Source organism: Schistocerca piceifrons, chromosome 1, assembly GCF_021461385.2.
Source record: "Schistocerca piceifrons isolate TAMUIC-IGC-003096 chromosome 1, iqSchPice1.1, whole genome shotgun sequence".
NCBI classification, from domain to species: Eukaryota; Metazoa; Arthropoda; class Insecta; order Orthoptera; family Acrididae; genus Schistocerca; species Schistocerca piceifrons.
The window spans coordinates 1,177,099,673-1,177,122,717 of record NC_060138.1 but is presented as its reverse complement, the minus strand read 5'-3'; positions in this window follow the sequence as shown (position 1 = coordinate 1,177,122,717).

Below are 23,045 nucleotides of genomic sequence, written 5' to 3'. Positions count from 1 at the left end.
GCTTAATATCTATGGTCATCAGTCCCCTAGAACTTAGAACTACTTAAATCTAACTAACCTAAGGACATCACACAACACCCAGTCATCACGAGGCAGAGAAAATCTCTGACCACGCCGGGAATCGAACCCGGGAACCCGGGCGCGGGAGGCGAGAACGCTACCACACGACCACGAGCTGCGGACAGGTCGAACTGAGAATTAATAGAAATTAGTGGCACAACTCGACTAAAAGGTAACATCGGTTGATAGGGCAAGTCTTGAGGTATCAACGAAATTTCACTTTGGTAATGGAATGAAATGTGTGGGTAAAAATTGAAGAGGGAGACAGACTTGACTATAGTAGGCAAGTTCCAATAGATGTAGGTTACAGTACTCAGGCAGAGATGAAGAAGCTTGGACAGGGTAGATAACCTTCAGACTATCGACCAGAACAAAAACATTAAACCCCGTGCTTGATTTTCATTTTATATGCTATTAATAATATCAGGGCAGCCATCAGCAATAGAACTGTCGTTACTGACTAAATCATCTTGTGTAATCAGTGGAGCAGCAGCGTCATATCGAGGTAATGTTAAGTGTTCGTCATACTCATTTTCAGTCAATAGGAAACTTCTTGCGGAGCTGCATAAGGACGATAGCGTTGGTCAGGTGACATCTAGAGAATGTTTCGTCAGTCCAGTTTCCGAAGAATTTCTGCGTTGTCACAGTAGTCGTTATGACGACCGTTTCTAATAACTAAAGTTCCTGGTACAGCCACTTGCCGGATAATCGCGTTTTTCTCCTGTATCACCCTATGCCAGCCCTTATTGTTACTCCTGAAGTCTGGAGAGTAGCACAGTGGTGCAATCTGCGCACTGCTACATTAAAGAGGGCGCAGTGCACGACTGCCACGAGGAAGTAAGACGTCCCGACGGAAACCAATCGGATAAGAACCGAAGGAGAGCGCAGCGGACAGCGGAAGAAACGGAAAGTTTGATGGAAAAAGTAAATGAAGCAGTATAAAAGGGAGGCGGACGGAGAGAGGGCCAGCGGTCTTAGCGGGGAGCTAGCAGGCGCCGACCCCGTAAACCGGATGAAAAAAGTTGTAATCGCCGTTCCGGCGGCCCGGACAGCCAGCAGCCGCTCGTTGAGGGAAATGACGTCCGCCCGCCAGCCTACGATGCACTCTTATTTCACTCTCTGCCTCTTGCTCCGAGCCGGAAGCACTCATTTACAACTTTTATGTCTAATCCCGGAACTTTCCGCTTTATGACGCGTAACGCGACTTGAGAACAAGTATCCGCTTTCTACAGGTAAAAGATATGCGAATTTGCCTAATGTGGGTCACGAAACAGCAGTGGGACAAACGTAATTACAAGAGTTCTTAATGGTAGGGGTATCATGGAATGGTGGGGCGCAGGGCTAACATTAATTCAGATACCCTTTAAAACTAATTTATTAACAAACAATTCTTACTGAACAGTTGTTAAAAACATATTGGCCTTACCCTTTTATTTTTTCTTCTTTTAAATGCTAACCATTACAATGCTTACTCTTAAATGATAATATTTAGATTGATTCGGGTGAAACGCCGGTGATACAGTAGAGTCAAATTTGAGCCCGAAGCAATGATGACATCAATGAAAAGTTTCAACTCAAGCTCGATAGCTACTTGGCATAAAAAATTTAAAATCCCCTATGATATCTTAAAAGTAGATGAGGTAACCCTTGAACAAATTTATAATAACAAACTAATAGCTGTTCAACCCTAAAAACAATATTCAGATAAAACTAATTTAACAACAGCACTTGTAATACACGACAACAAATTGCAGAGGGAGCCCCTTATCACAAGTGTTGTACACACCAGTTTCTCTCGTGCCATAACTTAAAATTTGCTCATTTACTGTACAGGAGTAACGAAGAATTTCAGATCAACTTTAGGTGCAGAACTCCTTCAGATGAAAGGCAGATTAAAAGACCTGAACTGTTCAATTACAAAGTGTAATTACGTAGCTCAAGAACAAATCTGCAGCATTAAAACTCATCCGCTGCTACATCAGCGGGTCTTGCGCGCACTTCCTGGTACTGCAGGACACACATTATTAAACTGGCGTGATAAGACCTGAAACATAAATCAGTAACCACCGTGAGACCTGAGTTTCTACTGGCATATACGACTTTCAAATAACTTCCGGGAATTCAGTCAGGTGACACTTACAGCGACCGCCGATATTTCGGCGGGAGAACACCCCGCCATTTTCAAGGCAAACTGCAATGGACAGGCGACGTACACCCAAATTTAAAAACTCGGTTCTCGGACTCATGCAGGAAAGATCACACACACACTGGACACTAGTGCCACCAAACATGAGCAAAGTCAGAGATATAGATAGTGAGACTACTAAATCGCAGTTGATGTAGCATTGACTCTGTCCCTCTGTTTTTTGACAAGAGAGAGAGCCGCATTCCAAAGCGAGTTTAAACAAAAACCTCCATCCCTGTTAACGAGGTTTCTCACTAATGTAATCTCAACTGCCTCCTTAATAGCACTGTCTCAATAGTGACAGACAGATTGAACGTGCTTTGCGCTATCGACCAACTGTACATCGGGTGATCTGTGATAATTTTGATTCGACACCTAACGTAGTAAACACTTCCACCATGATCGGTCGTATTTTACGGAAATACGATGTGAAATGTGTTTTCTGACCTCCTGAAATTAGAGTGTTTTTGAGTTCTGTTAAGGATGATATTGGTCTGCTTAAGGCGGGTGTATATCGCATTTCTTGTAGCTGCGGCATGGCATACATTAGTCAAACTATCAGGACCGTGGCCAATGCACTGAGCATAAACGGCACACAGGATTACAGCAGCCAAGTAGATCTGCTATTGCCGAACATTGCTTGGATACCGGTCACCCCATGTTATATAATAACACCGAGATATTGGCATGCACGTACAGCTATTGGGACATTGTTATTAAGGAGGCATTTGAGATTAAATTAGCGAGCAACCTCGTTAACAGGGATGGAGGTTTTTGTTTAAACTCTCTTTGGAATCCGGCTCTCTCCCTTTGACAAAAAACAGAGGGACAGAGTCAATGCTACCTCACCTGCGAGTTGGTAGTCTCACTAACGATATCTCTGACTTTGGTCATCTTTGGTGGCACTAGTGCGCAGTGTGTGTGTTATCTTTCCTGCATCAGTCCGAGAACCGAGGTTTTAAATTTGCATGTACGTCGACTGTCCGTTGTAGTTTGCCTTGAAAATGGCGGGGTGTTCTCCCGCCGAAATATCAGCGGTCGCTGAAATTGTTAGCTGGCTGAATTACTTGAAGTTATTTGACAGTTTTCACTGGTTCCGCACTTGTATGAAAAAAAAATGCCACCCTCCAGCGCTAACTCAGTGACAACTTGTAACATGAACAGTTAAAACAAAACAAATGACTAGTCGCGAAATAGTGGAACTAATGGCTCCCCGCAAGGACAGAATAAATTACAATTTTGCAAGAATAACAACTAAAACACACAGATGGGCAAGTGCTCATTGACAAAGTTGCTCAGTTGCACGTGGAGTTATCCAGTTTGTTTGTTTGTTTTTTTCTTTTTTTTTTTTTTTTTTTTTTTTTTTGCACTTGCAACCTACGTCCTCAATTATTTGCTTGACGTATTCCAATCTCTGTCTTCGTCTACAGTTTTTGCCCTCTACAGCTCCCTCTAGTACCATGGAGGTCATTCCCTCATGTCTTAGCAGATGTCCTATCATCCTGTCCCTTCTCATTATCAGTGTTTTCCACATATTTCTTTCCTGTCCGATTCTGCGTAGAACCTCCTCATTCCTTACCTTATCAGTCCACCTAATTTTCAACATTCGTCTATAGCACCACATCTCAAATGCTTCGATTCTCTTCTGTTCCTGTTTTCCCACAGTTATCCAGTACTCGCGTGTAAATGTAACCAGATCGCAGTGACAGTATACTGACGGTTTTATACATCTCCAATCGTTGCCTTAACCGCTGATCTCATTCGGGCAACACCAGTACCGTGCAAACTAAGCGCTCTTGTACGCAAAAGGCGAGATCGTTTCCAAATTACAGCTTCACAGACAACAGCTCTCAACTAGTACTAGGCCGCATTATTACTCCAGGTGCTGACACGTCGTTTTCCGGCACATACACGGGCTGCTTCATGCTCGCCACCTTCCTCGAGCCGCTTCGAACTCAGGACTCACATCTCTGCCCGTCACAAGCCACCACGCAGACCACATATCCACTACAAGCCTCTCTGGCAAAGAGATTCTACACAGCCAGCGATTCTACCACAGAGGCAAAATGCCGAAAAATATCAAAACTTTGTGGGTGGTTTCGTCGCACGGCACAATTAAAAACAAGACATAGGTTATATGATAATTGCCACTGAAAACAGACACAGCTAAGAGTATTCCTTAACACAAGGAAAAAAGTTTCTTACGCTTAAATCCGTAACAGGAGACATGTGATGCTCAATTCACTACTCTATTAAACACTAGGCCAGTTTGTACTCGTCTACATGAAATGTAATCTCTTCGATTAAGAATCCATCTGTAAGAGCCGGTGATAAAGAAACGAGCCAGAGGGTGTAAACTGAAAATCACTCAACGCATCGTAATGCTACTGCCTCCGGAAGGAGGTGTAGCCCCAAAATCTACTCCAGAGGGACATGGACGCATACGCAAGTGACGACAGAGGAGTACGTACACACATAGACCAGCTGTTGTGTTCATAGGGTGACCTCACCTACTCATTATCACCGTTTTAGTCCAATTCAGGCTTATGCAGGACCTGGCGAGAAGTTAATGTGACAGAAGTGGCAGCTTCAGAAGGCAAAGCGTTTAGAAAAAAAATAGCATTTCTGACATGGGCTGGGCAGTGCATGAGCCATTTATGTTAGCGTAGTTTCCAGGCACGAACTGATGCAGCGCGGAGGCTGTAGAACGATAATTCATTCTTAGGGGTCGAGAACCCACCCGAAAGCTTATTTTTATTCTAAATTTCTAAGTTAAATACATTGGAAATAAACCAAAATAATACTCAATATGTTATATTTATCAATATTTTCAGAAGTAAAGAAAAAAACTTATAAAAATTTGGCATAGTAAATATGTTTCCAAAGAGGAATTATTGTCTGGTTGGTTGATTTGTGGGAGGGGACCAAACGGCGAGGTCATCGGTTCCATTGGATTAGGGAAGGATGGGAACCATCCTGGAATTTGGCTGAAGCGATTCCGGGAAATCACAGAAAACCTAAATAAGGATGGCCGGACGCGGGTTTGTACCATCGTCTTACCGAATGTGAGTCTAGCATGCTAACCACTGTGCCACCTCCCTCGGTCAAGAAAGCGTTGTAATTACAGCCTACAAGGCTTCGTATTCCGTTAGTTTCACTTTGACCTTCGGACTGCGTTACGTGTAGTTTGCTGGCAAACTGTACCTTTTATGAATGTAAACCATCTTCGTTTTCCTGTCGAAATTTTAAATCAACCAGGTAATTTTAAAAATTTAGGGTTTATCAAGTGTGCAAGATGCCGAAAAAATTACTGCTTCCCATGTTTTTACATTGAGTATAATTCCAGAGCGTGTATATCATCGTCTATAAAATAATAAAAGGATCTAATTTTATAGACGAAGTTCTCGTGTAAGCATTAAAGTCCTTTATCGGAAATGTATCTGAAATCCCAAATTTTCCTTTTCCTTGTCTTGCCTTTTATTAAAATATAAGTAAATACAATACGCTGAGCATTATTTAGGTTTATTTGCAGCATAAGTAACGTTAAAGTTGAGAATGAAAGTAAGCTGCCGGGTAGCGACTCGAATCCACTGTACCGTTTCTCAATAAAAAAAAATGAAAAATAATATATTGTACATTTTATTGATTAGATAGATATGAATTAATTAATTAAAATGGAATGTTAATAGATTTCATCTCTACCAGTAAACATGACTTTTAAGAAAGCACTGAATAACTGATAAGTACTGGTTGAGAACACTACATGAATGTTTCTTGCTTTGCTGCAGGCAATACTATTGAAATGATAAAACATGGCACGGAAAAATTTACTCCCTTTTCTAATTTAGCTGCACTCTGCCTTACAGCACCGTTATTACATGAGACCGGCGAGCGTGTTGGTAGACGGCTTTGTCTGGAGGTAAAAGCGAAATCTGAAAATTACGCGGTTCGCATAGTAACATTACCCGGATTTTTAGAGAGAAAAACCGGTAGAAACGATCTCAGAGGCGTATGAATTATAGTCTGATGGATTAAATGGCAAATTAACACTAAGTGTTCGACCGTGACTACGAAACAGTGCACCAGCAACCTCTCTTCCCTGCAGCCTGAAACTGGACTAAAAATGCATAATAAAATCACATATAACATGAATAGCAAGGAAAAGGATCTTCAAATGAAATACAGCTACAATTTTATAAACCCAGTTCTCGTGTAAGCATTAAAGTCTTTTATCGGAAATGTATCTGAAATCTCAAATTTTCCTTTTCGTTTCTTATCATGCGTTTTATTAAAATATAAGTAAATACAATATGCTGAGCATTATTTGGGTTTATTTGCAGCTTAAGTAACGTAAAATTTGAGAATGAAAGTAAGTTACCGGGTAGTTTGTCAAATTAACGTAATTATTCAACAAAATCGTAAAAGTTACACAAGTGAAACAGCTTACCTCGGAACGGAAGACACGAGAGTGTGTGTGTGTGTGTGTGTGAGAGAGAGAGAGAGAGAGAGAGAGAGAGAGAGAACAAGTCGCGTTCCGGTATTTTATTTAGTTAGACAAACTAATGTACCTTCTGTATTTTGTTTCACAGAGTGTCCTTTGCACATTTTAACTCATAGGTACTTCTTTACAAAATAATTCATGAATAATTAAAATCATCATCTCATTGGTACATCATGTCTTTCAATTTATATACAAATTTATTTATATATGTGGAATTATTTATAATATTTTCAGGCGTTAATTAAAATTGGAGATACATTTTATACATCTACAAACTAATATCTCACCACGAACCTGTGATTACCTTTCTGTGCTTTTCCGCTGCGTCAATCACGCCTTCAAGTTTCGCTAAAATGGCTCGTGCTCCCAAAAATTCTACGTTTTATAAAATAAACGCCTGGCCAGCTGGAGCTCTGTAACTTCCATTTCTGTATACACCACAAATTTGGGCGAAATCGGTGGGAGGGGTGCGAGGAACGCAAATTCATCAGTGAATAGCGCAAGTGAACGAAGAGCACAACCGAAATTGAAAGTCAGCTAAGCTGCGACTTAGTGCCATGTTCACTGCTCACATACGTGCAATAGTGTGCTCCCATATCGTGTCCGTTCTCGTGGCATAGTAGCATACGCCGCATATAACCACAACAACCGGGCGTCACACACGATACATCTTCTAATGAAAGAAAGGTGGCTTAGTGTCTGTTGTAAAAGTTCTACTGCCACCGCCGTGAAAAGAGCTGGAATGAAAATCGGGGAATCGCAGTACGTGGCTCTGCGATGTTGTCCATAAGTGTGAATGAGACCACTCATCAATATGGTACAGCCTGGGATATAGTACACAGAAACATTTGACGGGTTGGGTTTTAGGGCGGAGACAGGAAAGTGCTACTTCGGGCAGTGGAAAAATAAAATCTCTGCTACAGCCTGGGAGCGTGGTGGAATTGTTAACGGATTTGTACTGCTAACGTTTAATGCAAGGACTTTTAGAAGTAGGGACGTTACCAGTGTTTTTAGGCATCGACGACGTCTCCTAAGTCAACAGTATTGATCGAGTAACATGGTATGGTTGTCATCAGATTGGTCTATTTGTGAAATCAACTGCACGGTTTTTGTGTGGGGTTTGCTTATGATTTTTGTATTGTCAGATACCTGTGGTACTCCGCTGCTGGTTTCTTTCAATCCTTTATAGCTGGCAGAGCCAGTCACAACTGTAAGTCTTGGTCGACCTAGTGCTGTCGATGTTTTTCAGCTTGAACCATCCATAGGCGTTCGAGTTTCCCTGCTAAAGAGTTCCTTTGGTATGTTACACTTCCGTCTGTCTTCAAATGACACATACTTCGCGTGAATTTTCAAGAGACATCTGCGGCAGTGTATCAAACAATTACATGAAATTAACAGTTCGAGACAATGGCAAAAATTTATCTAGTTATAATCGTAAATTAGTGCCTTATGGTCCTCTGTCACGAGTATGTTTCTCATATTTCCCAGTGTATTCTTAGTGCAACACATTTTAGAAGAAATTTTCATTTAGTCTGAAATCCAATATTTAACCACGGTTGAGTTGTGAATAATGCCAACAATAACAGTTTCAGCAGAAAGACACTCAGATTTTCCTTTTGTGAGAGCCAGATTGAAATTAAATTTCAGGCAGGTAGCTTAAGACCGTGGGCCGTCACATTAATAGATATAAAAAGAGACAAACACAAGAAAATGAAGGTGAACATGGTAGAAAACCAGTAGAAAAGAGAGGAAAAAAATAGAAAGAACAACTGATTTTACTTTTAATATAACAGCAATAAGATACATTCCAAACTAGCAGAAGTCACTCGCTAAGCTACCTATAGAATAAATGAAATAGCGCACACTTAATTTGCGCCATATCTTTAGTTATTAGTTTTGCGAGTGTCATTTTACGTTACTTTCAGTAAAAGAAGTTAATACTATAATTTGCAAATTAGTTTAGCCTCTGTTATGCAGTACAAGAGTGAACAGTTACTGAGACAGAAAATGTAGGCTGAAACAGGTCATTGGCAAACACACAAAACTGGCAGTAAATAGTTAATTAATTTTCATATTCTTAAGACCCCCTCGGTGATTACATGGAAAAGAAAGGGTCCCTGCCTGGTAATAATGTCTGGGGACAATGATAACACAGGTACCCTCCAAGTTTTAATAATTTCAAGTTATTATTCACGTTTGACGTACTTTGTAAAAGAAATGTAACTGTGGAAAGTCTTTACATTCCTATTTCAGTCGCACGATGTTGTAGGTGTGCAGACAACGAAGAATGTAGCCGATGGCAAAGCTGAGCTGCCGTTGTTGCTGCTGGTCGAGAACACCGCGTCATCTCCAGAGCCACGGATAATTATGGGACAGGCAACAGGTAGAATTTCAGCTTCCTCATCCTGTCACTCATGCCGTGCTCTCAATACTCATGGGTTAAAGAATCACGCGCGTGTACCTACACTGGAGCGAGCATAGCTGCACACCGCGTCGGCGGGAGCTCCCAACAAACACTTTCGCACTCTTTCGTATCTCAAGCTGCTCTGCCTCCTCTCTGCTCGTAACAGGATAGAGACTCTCCGTACGCAAAGATAATCAACGGCACAGTTACTACAGTTTGTAGCGTGCAGTGAGGGTGCAGTAAAAGCCTTCAGCGTTGCAGACGTAAACAAATACGCTGCCTACAGTGAGGAAACCGGAATGCGTGTTAGCACCTGCATAGCTGAGTATGGACGCTACGTTCTTTTGGGGTTGCTCAACGGATCGGCACCAGCAGGGCACCGTCGAGATTTTGTGCAGACTACACCTCGGCCGGCCAAACAAAAAGCGCAACTGGCGTTGTTCTCCGTTACCAACATCAGGAAAATACGGTGCCAAGAAGCTTGTCACTGATTCATAGCGGGCCCAATTTTCAACAAGCAGTACAACCCAAAAAATAATTGCCAAACAAGTGTCATCTCTTTTCTCCTGGCACGTAACAGTGTAATTTAGGCGAAATGTGAATTTGGTACCCTAGTGAAACGATCAAGAAAGCCATACGTTGCAGCACCCTCTTCCCAACATTTAAGTCTTTGCCCTGATTAGGGCCGCTAGAAACAGTACCAGAATCCCTAGAGCAGTATCTAAGATTTGTGTCACCTGATGACAGAGAAATGCAGAGTGGGACTTTAATTTATAATACTCGTATATATGGATGATTCCAAGGAGTTCTGCCATCTGACGTTAGACGGTATTGGCAACTTTTTAATGGCATTTTAGCTTCGGTCCGGAACTGCGTGACTGCTCCGGTCTCAGGTTCGAGTCCTGCCTCGGGCATGGATGTGTGTGATGTCCTTAAGTTAGTTAGGTTTAAGTAGTTCTAAGTCTAGGGGACTGATGACCTCAGATGTTAAGTCCAATAGTGCTCAGAGCCATTTGAACTATTTTTAACGGCATTTTATTGATTTCAGTTAACCCAGTTTGCACAATATATTTGCCGGTTATACAGACAAACTTTCCTCTGCATCAGTATCTCAGTTAGTGAAAATTATATCAAAATTGCTAAGGTAGTTCCTGAGAGTAACCCTTAGATACAGACAGAAATCGTAGCGGAACACTTTGATTTGTATATGTATAGACAGAGAGAGGAAGACAGATTCAGTCCTTACGCTGCGAAATGTTTCGTCACTATTCATGATCTCTGTTGCAGTGGAAGACCAGTTGAGTTCCAAAACCAACTATACATTTTGTAAATGAAATATGTGCGCCAATTTTGGATTTGTGATTTCAGCTTCGAGTGTCAGGGTGTACAACACGCGGCAATAGCGTAGACCTTCTTATTAGTCACAGACAAGACAATGACGGACTCTTTATAGCTCTGTTCATGACTCTGCTTTACCCAATATCGCCTGTCGAACATCAAGTGCAAACTAATCTAAATTCCTATGATACCATTTGAAATAGAGTTAAGTGAAAATCCAAGGATAAAACGTCTTTAAAAAAGTATTTTTGAACTTTGTTTCGGGGGTGAGTCTACCAACCGAGCTATTTGTATTTTCAACAATTAGCATGTGTCCACTGTTGACTAGAGACAATGAGAAAAACTTTCATATCTTATATGAATTGCCTATTTAGCCTTCTGTCTTTCCAGTAGTCAAATTAATTTCACACATTGTCATTATTTTTAATGTGTAAAGCTTGTGAGGTACATAACGCTAAAGAGAGAGGACACTTATGTTTCTCATCAAGTGTATGCCGTGCAGTTCAGACAAAATTACTGGGAACACATGAACGCTGAAAACTGAGAAATCATAATTTGGAGTACCAAGGTCACCAAGTCAAGACTGCGCTGTAATAACCAAGGAAAGGAAAAATAAAATAACAATAAATAAAATGAGCTCGAGAATAAACCAGTATTGACAGAAGAAACTATAGAAAGAAAGCTTGTTAATTACTGCTCCGATATGGAAACTAATTTTTCCGCCTCACTCAAAATGATATAAAGTAAGCGGCTTTCCAAGTAGCTAGAGCGTCCATTTTCTGAGGTAATTCAGTTTCGACCAGGAATCTAAAGTTATCAATTACAACTCACAGTAGTTCGTTAAGATATAAGATGTTGCCGTTCACCACACAAAATGTGCTTTTTTTCACTCATTACAATTTTTTTCTTGCTAGTTTTCTTCAGTTAAACAATTTAATGTTATATTTCATTACATAGAAGATATATCTGAGTCATAACTTCATAATGAGGTCACGTTTTCAGTTAAAAATATAATTTCACATTTAATGAAATAGGAAGAACTTCATTTTGCAACTGGCCTATGTGCAGATTTAGAATAATTTATTCTTATATTAGGTACTCCTTATTTCAGTTGGTAAGTGTTACTAGAGACATAGTAAATAGAATTAGGAAGTTGTTTTGAAAAATTTCCCCTCTTAATGTGCTCAAATGCGGCTGATAATATTACCAGTCTCAGACGGCAAAGTGTCTGACACGAGGATCACGTGAAATGGGAAAGCAGTGCAGTCGGCTCATTGGAATGTTTGCGCCACTGCGGCATAAGGTCCGTGGTGCGTGACAGCCGGCGTCGCCGCAGTGTTGCCAAAAGGATATTAGCTGCTTACGAACTGAAAAGTTCTGCCCTCGTTATTGTGCGTTGCTGGAACAATGCGGAACAGCTAGGGGCATGACAAGCTGCACAGGTCACGGAAGACAAATGAAGTCGGTATTGGAGTTTAAGCGAGGTACAGCTATTTAGATAAACGACTAGCAGCATGCCAGACTTCTTAACATTTTAATATTCTACAAGAAAGCTTGACTTCTATAAACTGTATTCAAAAGCAGCTTCCATTTTTCATGCACTGTTTCAGTGAAATACTAATGAAAAAAGTGGAGACAATGAACGAATGGGTGTAACAGAAAGCATTGCAACGCAGTACGTATAGCTCTCACAGACGTAATAGCACCATATTATGGGGTGACAATGTAACCGAGGAAAAACCGGGAATGTATTCCACTTAGAAAAAAGACTACACAAAAGTGTGGTAGTGCCGGGTCGCGCGAAGTTTGGAAGAAACTAAATATTGTTCTCTTAGGTCAAAACTAACGCCTCACAAAAAATGGTTCAAATGGCTCTGAGCACTATGGGACTTAACATCTATGGTCATCAGTCCCCTAGAACTTAGAACTACTTAAACCTAACTAACCGAAGGACAGCACACAACACCCAGTCATCACGAGGCAGAGAAAATCCCTGACCCCGCCGGGAATCGAACCCGGGAACCCGGGCGTGGGAAGCGAGAACGCTACCACACGACCACGAGCTGCGGACCAACGCCTCTCCTATTAAACGTCGTGTGTGCATAAAGTAAGAATAATGTGACAGGAAATTTTGGGAAATGATTTAAGTTAAATCAAGATACAAAAACTGACAAGAAAGGGTCTTGTATTAAGCTATCAGCGCTCATATGAATGTGAAATGATTACATACGGTGGCCTAGTAGGTTCCAACTTAGGGTTCTTACATTTTATTGTGTGTGTTACTCACCTTGACATTAATGGATATTAAGTTGCTGAGAAAAATTATTTACCAAAGGAAAACAAATTGAAGATGAGTCGACATAGGAAAAGTAAGGCCGCCAGAAAGCTGCAAGTTTATGAACGAAAGACTTGTGAAAATGCAGGACGCATTCACTGGAGTTGGAGAAAAAGTTCGATAAAATAAAATGGTGCAATGCGTCTAAAATTCTCAAAAAAAATAGGTATAAGCAATACGACAAAACGGGTAATGTTCTATAATCAAGAGGGGAAGATAAGAATGGAAGAACAAAGAAGAAGTTGACTAATTAAAAAGTGTGCAAGATAAGTATATGATTTTATTGCTATACTATTCAACCTTTACATCGAAGAAGCAATGACGGAAAAAAGGGAAAGTTCAGGGTTGTGATTATAATTCAAGGAAAAAACTATTGGCAATAAGATTGGATGATGACAGTGTCATCCTGAGGGAACTTGGAAAAGAAGTACAGGACCTGATGAAGGGAATGAACAGTCTAATGTTTACAGTAATCCAAAGGAAGAAGATACTAATCAGGAGTAGCAGAGATGAGATTTATGCTAACAGCAATGCAGTGTAAAAAAGCGATATTCCTAGGATATTCCTGGGTAGGTGAACTCTTCACATCGGTGTGCAAAACTTGAGGATCGATATACGTAACTTCCGCATGATGTGTCACAGACAAGTACAATACCTCCATGGAGTTTGGACCATACATATAAGAAACAGCTACAGTATAGTACAGAATGTAACTGAAAGAAATACACAGTGATTCGAACAGAAATGGTCATTTTATTCAAAGCATTAGAAACGGTGGGACGTGGTGTGATAACCAAGGACGGAAATTCACGCTATGCAACTTGCTCTCATTCTCTTCACAAGATTAGTAACGACCTCTTGTAGTAGAGCGTTATACAAGGTGCATTCAAGTTCTAAGGCCTCCGATTTTTTTTCTCCGGACTGGAAAGAGATAGAAACATGCGCATTGTTTTAAAATGAGGCCGCATTCATTGTCAATACATCCCAGAGATGGCAGCACCGTATGACAGATTGAATTTTACCGCCAGCGGCGAGAATGAGAACTGTTTTAAATACTTAAAATGGCGACGTTTTCCTTACTTGAACAGCGTGCAATCATTCGTTTTCTGAATTTGCGTGGTGTGAAACCAATTGAAATTCATCGACAGTTGAAGGAGACATGTGGTGATGGAGTTATGGATGTGTCGAAAGTGCATTTGTGGGTGCGACAGTTTAATGAAGGTAGAACATCGTGTGACAACAAACCGAAACAACCTCGGGCTCGCACAAGCCGGTCTGACGACATGATCGAGAAAGTGGAGAGAACTGTTTAGGGGGATCGCCGAATGACTGTTGAACAGATCGCCTCCAGAGTTGGCATTTCTGTGGGTTCTGTGCACACAATCCTGCATGACGACCTGAAAATGCGAAAAGTGTCATCCAGGTGGGTGCCACGAATGCTGACAGACGACCACATGGCTGCCCGTATGGCATGTTTCCAAGCAATGTTGACGTGCAACGACAGCATGAATGGGACTTTCTTTTCGTCGGTTGTGACAATGAATGAGGCGTGGATGCCATTTTTCAATCCAGAAACAAAGCGCCAGTCAGCTCAATGGAAGCACACAGATTCACCGCCACCAAAAAAATTTCGGGTAACTGCCAGTGCTGAAAAAATGATGTTGTCCATGTTCTGGGACAGCGAGGGCATAATCCTTACCCATTGCGTTCCAGAGGGCACTACAGTAACAGGTGTATCCTACGAAAATGTTTTGAAGAACAAATTCCTTCCTGCACTGCAACAAAAACGTCCAGGAAGGGCTGCGCGTGTGCTGTTTCACCAAGACAACGCACCCGCACATCGAGGTATCATTACGCAACAGTCCCTTCGTTATAACAACTTTGAATTGATTCCTCATGCTCCCTACTCACCTGACCTGGCTCCTAGTGACTTTTGGCTTTTTCCAACAATGAAAGACACTCTCCGTGGCCGCACATTCACCAGCCGTGCTGCTATTGCCTCAGCGATTTTCCAGTGGTCAAAACAGACTCCTAAAGAAGTCTTCGCCGCTGCCATGGAATCATGGCGTCAGCGTTGTGAAAAATGTGTACGTCTGCATGGCGATTACGTCGAGAAGTAACGCCAGTTTCATCGATTTCGGGTGAGTGATTAATTAGAAAAAAAATCGGAGGCCTTAGAACTTGAATGCACCTCGTATTGCTCCACCATCCGCTAGATGGTCTTTGTTGCATATGCACGTGCAGCAATATGTCTCCCCAACTCATCCCACACTACTCAGTGCGATTTAAATCGGGGGAAGGGTCACGCCTGTCTATTCACCGCATATTCTCCCGTTCCAAGAGCTACATAGTTCGATGGAGTCGGGAATTGTCATCCACAAAATTAATAAAGTCTGCGTCGAATGCACCCGTGAAAAGACGTATTAGTGGAAGGAGTACGGTGTTGTAATAACTTTGACGGATGAGTGTACCGTGTTCAAAGTTTTGGAGGTCAGCACGCCCATTTTAATAGGCCTCCCCGTACTTCTAAAACCTGGATCACCAAAAACGATCGTGTCTTACAGCGCTGGACGTACCCTTATATGGCGAGAGGTGGAAACACATATCGCACCCAAGAATATTGTCCTACGTAATCGTTTTGTTGGTTCTGATGCTAAGCTGTGAGGAGGCATAATGTTACACGCGCATACAGACCTCTCTAAACCTTTGAACGCGGCACACTGATCTCTCAGTATTATTGTGACACTGTACTTCTTACCCATGAGCGTCCTCTGAGGAGTGCATTTGACCCTGAAGTCGTTTCATGGCTAACAATGCACAACCACTTTTTCATCTACATCTACATCTACATCTACATCTACATCTACATCTACATGGATACTCTGCGAATCACAGTTAAGTGCCTCGCAGAGGGTTCATCGAACCTCCTTCACAATTCTCTATTATTCCAATCTAGTATAGCGTGCGGAAAGAATGAACGCCTATATCTTACCGTACGAGCTCTGATTTCCCTTATTTTATCGTGGTGATCGTTCCTCCCTATGTAGGTCGGTGTCAACAAAATATTTTCACATTCGGAGGAGAAAGTTGGTGATTGGAATTTCGTGAGAAGATTCCGTCGCAACGACAAACGCCTTTCTTTTAATGATGTCCAGGCAAATTCTGTATCATATTTCGCGATAACACAAAACGTGCTGCCTTTCTCTGAACTTTTTCGATGTACTCCGTTAGTCCTATCTGGTAAAGATCCCACACCGCGCAGCAGTATTCTAAAAGAGGACGGACAAGCGCAGTGTAGGCAGTCTCCTTAGTAGGTCTGTTACATTATCTAAGTGTCCTGCCAATAAAACGCAGTCTTTGGTTAGCCTTCCCCACAATATTTCCTATGTGTTCCTCCCAATTTAAGTTGTTCGTAATTGTAATACTTAGGTATTTAGTTGAATTTACGGCTTTTAGATTAGACTGATTTATCGTGTAACCGAAGTTTAACGAGTTCCTTTTAGCACTCACGTGGATGACCTCACACTTTGCGTTATTTAGGGTCAACTGACACTTTTCTCACCATTCAGGTATCTTTTCTGAATTGTTTTGCAGTTTGTTTTGATCTTCTGATTACTTTATTAGTCGATAAACGACAGCGTCATCTGCAAACAATCGAAGACAGCTGATCAGATTGTCTCCCAGCTAGTTTATACGGATAAGGAATAGCAAAGGGCCTATAACACTACCTTGGGGAACGCCTGAAATAACTTGTGTTTCACTCGATGACTTTCCGTCAATTACTATGATCTGTGACCTCTCTGACAGGAAATCGCAAATCCAGTCATATAACTGAGACGATATTCCATAAGCACGCAATTTCACTACGAGCCGCTTGTTTGGTACAGTGTCAAAAGCCTTCCGGAAATCGAGGAATACGGAATCGATCTGAAATCCATTGTCAATAGCACTCAACACATCATGTGAATAAAGAGCTAGTTGTGTTTCACAGGAACGATGTTTTCTAAACCCATGTTGACTGTGTGTCAATATACCGTTTTCTTAGAGGTAATTCATAATGTTCGAACACAATATACACTCCTGGAAATTGAAATAAGAACACCATGAATTCATTGTCCCAGGAAGGGGAAACTTTATTGACACATTCCTGGGGTCTGATACATCACATGATCACACTGACAGAACCACATGCACATAGACACAGGCAACAGAGCATGCACAATGTCGGCACTAGTACACTGTATATCCACCTTTCGCAGCAATGCAGGCTGCTATTCTCCCATGGAGACGATCGTAGAGATGCTGGATGTAGTCCTGTGGAACGGCTTGCCATGCCATTTCCACCTGGCGCCTCAGTTGGACCAGCGTTCGTGCTGGACGTGTAGACCGCGTGAGACGACGCTTCATCCAGTCCCAAACATGCTCAATGGGGGACAGATCCGGAGATCTTGCTGGCCAGGGTAGTTGACTTACACCTTCTAGAGCACGTTGGGTGGCACGGGATACATGCAGACGTGCATTGTCCTGTTGGAACAGCAAGTTCCCTTGCCGGTCTAGGAATGGTAGAACGATGGTTTCGATGACGGTTTGGATGTACCGTGCACTATTCAGTGTCCCCTCGACGATCACCAGTGGTGTACGGCCAGTGTAGGAGATCGCTCCCCACACCATGATGCCGGGTGTTGGCCCTGTGTGCCTCGGTCGTATGCAGTCCTGATTGTGGCGCTCACCTGCACGGCGCCAAACACGCATACGACCATCATTGGCACCAAGGCAGAAGCGACTCTCATCGCTGAAGACGACACGTCTCCATTCGTCCCTCCATTCACGCCTGTCGCGACACCACTGGAGGCGGGCTGCACGATGTTGGGGCGTGAGCGGAAGACGGCCTAACGGTGTGCGGGACCGTAGCCCAGCTTCATGGAGACGGTTGCGAATGGTCCTCGCCGATACCCCAGGAGCAACAGTGTCCCTAATTTGCTGGGAAGTGGCGGTGCGGTCCCCTACGGCACTGCGTAGGATCCTACGGTCTTGGCGTGCATCCGTGCGTCGCTGCGGTCCGGTCCCAGGTCGACGGGCACGTGCACCTTCCGCCGACCACTGGCGACAACATCAATGTACTGTGGAGACCTCACGCCCCACGTGTTGAGCAATTCGGCGGTACGTCCACCCGGCCTCCCGCATGCCCACTATACGCCCTCGCTCAAAGTCCGTCAACTGCACATACGGTTCACGTCCACGCTGACGCGGCATGCTACCAGTGTTAAAGACTGCGATGGAGCTCCGTATGCCACGGCAAACTGGCTGACACTGACGGCGGCGGTGCACAAATGCTGCGCAGCTAGCGCCATTCGACGGCCAACACCGCGGTTCCTGGTGTGTCCGCTGTGCCGTGCGTGTGATCATTGCTTGTACAGCCTTCTCGCAGTGTCCGGAGCAAGTATGGTGGGTCTGAAACACCGGTGTCAATGTGTTCTTTTTTCCATTTCCAGGAGTGTATGTTCCAAAATCGACGTTAACGATATGGGCCTGTAATTTAGTTTATTACTCCTACTACCTTTCTTTCCAGTCTTTGGGTACGGATCTTTCGTCGAGCGAACGGTTGTATTTGCTTGTTAAGTATGGAGCTATTGCATCAGCTTACTAGGAAAGGAACCTAATTGCTACATAGTCTGGACCAGAAAACTTGCTTTCGTTAAGTGATTTAAGTTGTTTCACTACTCCGAGGATATTTACTTCTACGTTAGTCATGTTGGTACCTGTTCTCGATTCGATTTCTGGAATATTTACGTCGTCTTCTTTTGTGAAGGCATTTCGGAAGGCTGTGTTTAGTATCTCTGCTTTGGCAGCACTGTCTTCGATAGTATCTCCATTGCTATTGCGCAGAGAAGGCATTGGTTGTTTCTTTCCGCTAACATACTTCACATATGACCAGAATCTCTTTGGATTTTGTGCCAGGTTTCGAGACAAAGTTTCGTTGTGGAAGTTGGTATAAGCATCTCGCATTGAAGTCCGCGCTAAATGTCGAGCTTCTGTAAAAGACCGCCAATCACGGGGATTTTGCGTCTGTTTAAGAGCACAGGTGAAGGAGGTCTTGGGACGATAGGCTATTCAGCGAATGGACTGGCTTGCCCGCTTCCCCGACTTAATTTCATTGCGCATGCGTGGGACGCGTAGGAGAGACGTATCGTAGCACGTCCAAATGAACGAAGACCATCCATAACTTATCAACCACGCTGGCGAAGAACTGGAACGATCTACCACAAAAATACCTTTACAACCCTGTGGCCAACATGACAACTTGCAGAGCATACGTAATCATTCGTGGTGATCATACTCCCAATTAAGAAACATGTTCCGCCTTTGTTAATCTCCAGGGAGCGACCATAAATGGCGGTGACTTCAGTATGATTGGTGTCTCAGTGCGTATTTCTTTCAGTTACCTTCTGTGCTACAAAGGAGCAGTTCTTTCCGTATATCGCCCCAATTTCATCGAGTTATATCATCATACAGTAACACAACGTGCAAAATGTTACTTCTATCTTTCAGTTTTGCAAATGCAGATGCACTCCATCTTCAGGCCACAAGTGGCCCATCGGGACCATCCGACCGCCGTGTCATCCTCAGTTGAGAATGCGGATAGGAGTCGAAAGTAAAGTTCTATGTACTGACTTGGCAGAAAACCCTAAGAAATTTTGGTGGTATGTCAAAGCGGTAGGTGGATCAAAACAAAATGTGATCAAAATGGTACTGAAACAGAGGATGACAGACTAAAGGCCGAAATACTAAATGTCTTTCTTCAAAGCTGTTTCACAGAGGAAGACTGCACTGTAGTTCCTTCTCTAGATAGTCGCACAGATGACAAAATGGTAGATATCGAAATAGATAACAGAGGGATAGAAAAACAATTGAAATCGTTCAGAAGAGGAAAGGCAGCTGGACCTGATGGGATACCAGTTCGATTTTACACAGAGTAGACGAAGGAACTTGCCCCCCTTCTTGCAGCGGTGTACCGTAGGTATCTAGAAGAGCGTAGCGTTCCAAAGGATTGGAAAAGGGCACAGGTCATCCCCGTTTTCAAGAAGGGACGACGAACAGATGTGCAGTACTATAGACCTATATCTCTAACGTCGATCATTTGTAGAATTTCAGAACACGTATTATGTTCGAGTATAATGACTTTTCTGGAGACTAGTAATCTACTCTGTAGGGATCAGCATGGGTTTCGAAAAAGACGATCGTGTGAAACCCAGCTCGCGCTATTCGTCCACGAGACTCAGAGAGCCATGGGTTCCCAGGTAGATGCCGTGTTTCTTGACTTCTGCAAGGCGTTCGATACAGTGCCCCACAGTCGTTTAATGAACAAAGTAGGAGCATATGGACCATCAGATCAATTGTGTGATTGGATTGAAGAGTTCCTAGATAACAGAACGCAGCATGTCATCCTCAATGGAGAGAAGTCTTCCGAAGTAAGAGCGACTTCAGGTGTGCCAGACGGGAGTGTCGTAGGACCGTTGCCATTCACAATACACATAAATCACCTTGTGGATAACATCGGAAGTTCACTGAGGCTTTTTGGTGCTGCTGCTATATTAGATCGAGAGGTTGTAACAATAGAAAATTGTACTGAAACGCAGGAGGATCTGCAATGAATTGACGCGTTGTGCAGGGAATGGCAATTGAATCTCAATGTAGACAAGTGTAATGTGCTGCGAATACATAGAAAGACAGATCCCTTGTCATTTAACTACAAAATAGCAGGTCAGCAACTGGAAGCAGTTAATTCCATAAATTATCTGGGAGTACGCATTAGTAGTGATTTAAAATCGAATGATCATATAAAGTTGATCGTCGGTAAAGCAGATGCCAGACTGAGATTCATTGGAAGAATCCTAAGCAGTACGCTTGTTCGCCTGCTGCTTGAATACTGCTCAGAAGTGTGGGATCCGTACCAGATAGGGTTGATAGAAGAGATAGAGAAGATCCAACGGAGAGCAGCGCGCTTAATTACAGGATCATTTAGTAATGGCGAAAGCGTTACGGAGATGATAGATAAACTCCAGTGGAAGACTGCAGGAGAGACGCTCAGTAGCTTGGTACCGGCATTTGTTGAAGTTTCGAGAACATACCTTCTCCGAAGAGTCAAGCAGTATATTGCTGCCTCCTACGTATATCTCGCGAAGAGACCATGAGGATAAAATCAGAGGTATTAGAGCCCACACAGAGGCATACCGACAATCCTTCTTTCCACGAACAATACGAGACTGGAATAGAAGGGAGAACCGATAGAGGTACTCAAGGTACCCCCCGCCACACACCGTCAGTATGGATGTAGGTTTAGATGGACGTGTGGTCAGTACACCGCTCTCCAGGTCGTTATGATCGTTTTCTTTGACCGGAGCCGCTACTATTCGGTCGAGTAGCTCCTCAATTGGCATCACGAGGCTGAGTGCACCTCGAAAAATGGCAACAGCGCATGGCGACTCAGATGGTCACCGATTCAGGTGCTGGCCACGCCCGACAGCGCTTAACTTCGGTGATCTGACGGGAACTGGCGTATCCACTGTGGCAAGGCCGTTACCAAGTTTTGCAGACTAGTGTAGAATCAAACACAGTCCGTTAACTTAAGGAGGAAACTTCTGACATTATAGTTTAGTACACAACATTATGTGGAATCGAATTGTCGAGTGTGGTAAAATCGAAAAAAAGAGAATTAAAGCCTTTCACACTTTGTTCTTGAGAAGGGCGTTGAATTTTAGGTGCACTCATAAGTCATGAGGTATGAGACTGCACTTTAACAAATAATTTAATACATTGGTTGTAAGTGGTGATTTGGGATAAAGGGTTCGGCAGAGGAATCGAATAGTGACACTTTGTATCAGACGTGTCATAAGACCTATGGTACTAAGAAGATACATTGATGAGACAAAATTTTAAACCAATGTTGCACGATTCTGGCTCCGAGACACCGGCAGTTATGCTGCTGAAAGATGACAACAGCCGTCGGCGAAGACATCAAGCGTGCAATGATGCAAGTGTTTCGCAGGTGTCGGTGTCTCTGTGTTTACTATGACAGGTCTCATGCAAGCTCAGGGAAATGTATCTCACTGCATAACACTGCTGCCGGCCCGTATGGCCGAGTGGTTCTAGGCGCTTCAGTCTGGAACCACGCGACCGCTACGGCCGCCGGTTCGAATCCTACTTCGGGCATGGATGTGTGTGATATCCTTAGGTTGGTTAGGTTTAAGTAGTTCTAAGTTCTAGGGGACTGATAACCTCAGATGTTAAGTCCCATAGTGCTCAGAGCCATTTGAACCATAATATTGCTCCCACTAGCTTGTGTTCGAGCCACGCTGCCCGTTTCGAACTGCCGTTAACCTCGACGACGGCGTTTGTGGAGACTACCGTCGACCTAGTGCAGCAAAAATGCGATCACCTGAAGAGCAGCCGCTTTTCCATTGATCGACGCTCGAATTCCGATGGTCCCGTGCCCACTGCAATCGTAATTGACGATGTCGTTGGGTCAGCATGTGAACACGTAGGGGTTCTCCATGTTCAACAATGTACGATAAACGGTTTGCTCCGCAACAATGGTGCGTGCACCAGCATTTAGCACCTAACGGTGGTTTCGCTGAGTGTCCTACTTCTCTCCGTAGATGCTCACGGCAGTAGCATGTGAAAATTCGACGAACTTCGCCGTTTTCGAGACACTAGTTCACAGGCTCTGCATATTAATAATCTTCACTTTGTCGAAGTCGCATATCTCAATGCATTTCCCTGTTTTCAGCTCATGTCTTCGATTCCGTGTCTTCTCCACCTACATACTGTTGTTACAGCGTCATGTGTACGGAACGCCACCACGCAGCATCCATCGTCGCGGTGTGCAGTGGTCATAATGTTTTTGCCCATCAGTGTAAATATTGTTACAAAAATGTGGTGTTGCCTTTGAAAACTTAGGGGGGTAGGACGTCAAACGGGCCGACTTCGAGCAGGAGAGGCATTTCAGGACATTTTGATTTCCAATGTTCATACTTTTACAAATAAATTCATAAAACTTTGTCAGCATCACCAGGAAGAATTCAGGATTCACACTCATTTCTTCATAAGTTAGAGAGATTCTTCGATGAATTTTGCACATCATACATACCATACTCAAGGGTGTATGAAACTCTAGAATTTATTTAATTTATGAAAAAACGAATTAACTGTTATATTTTAAACT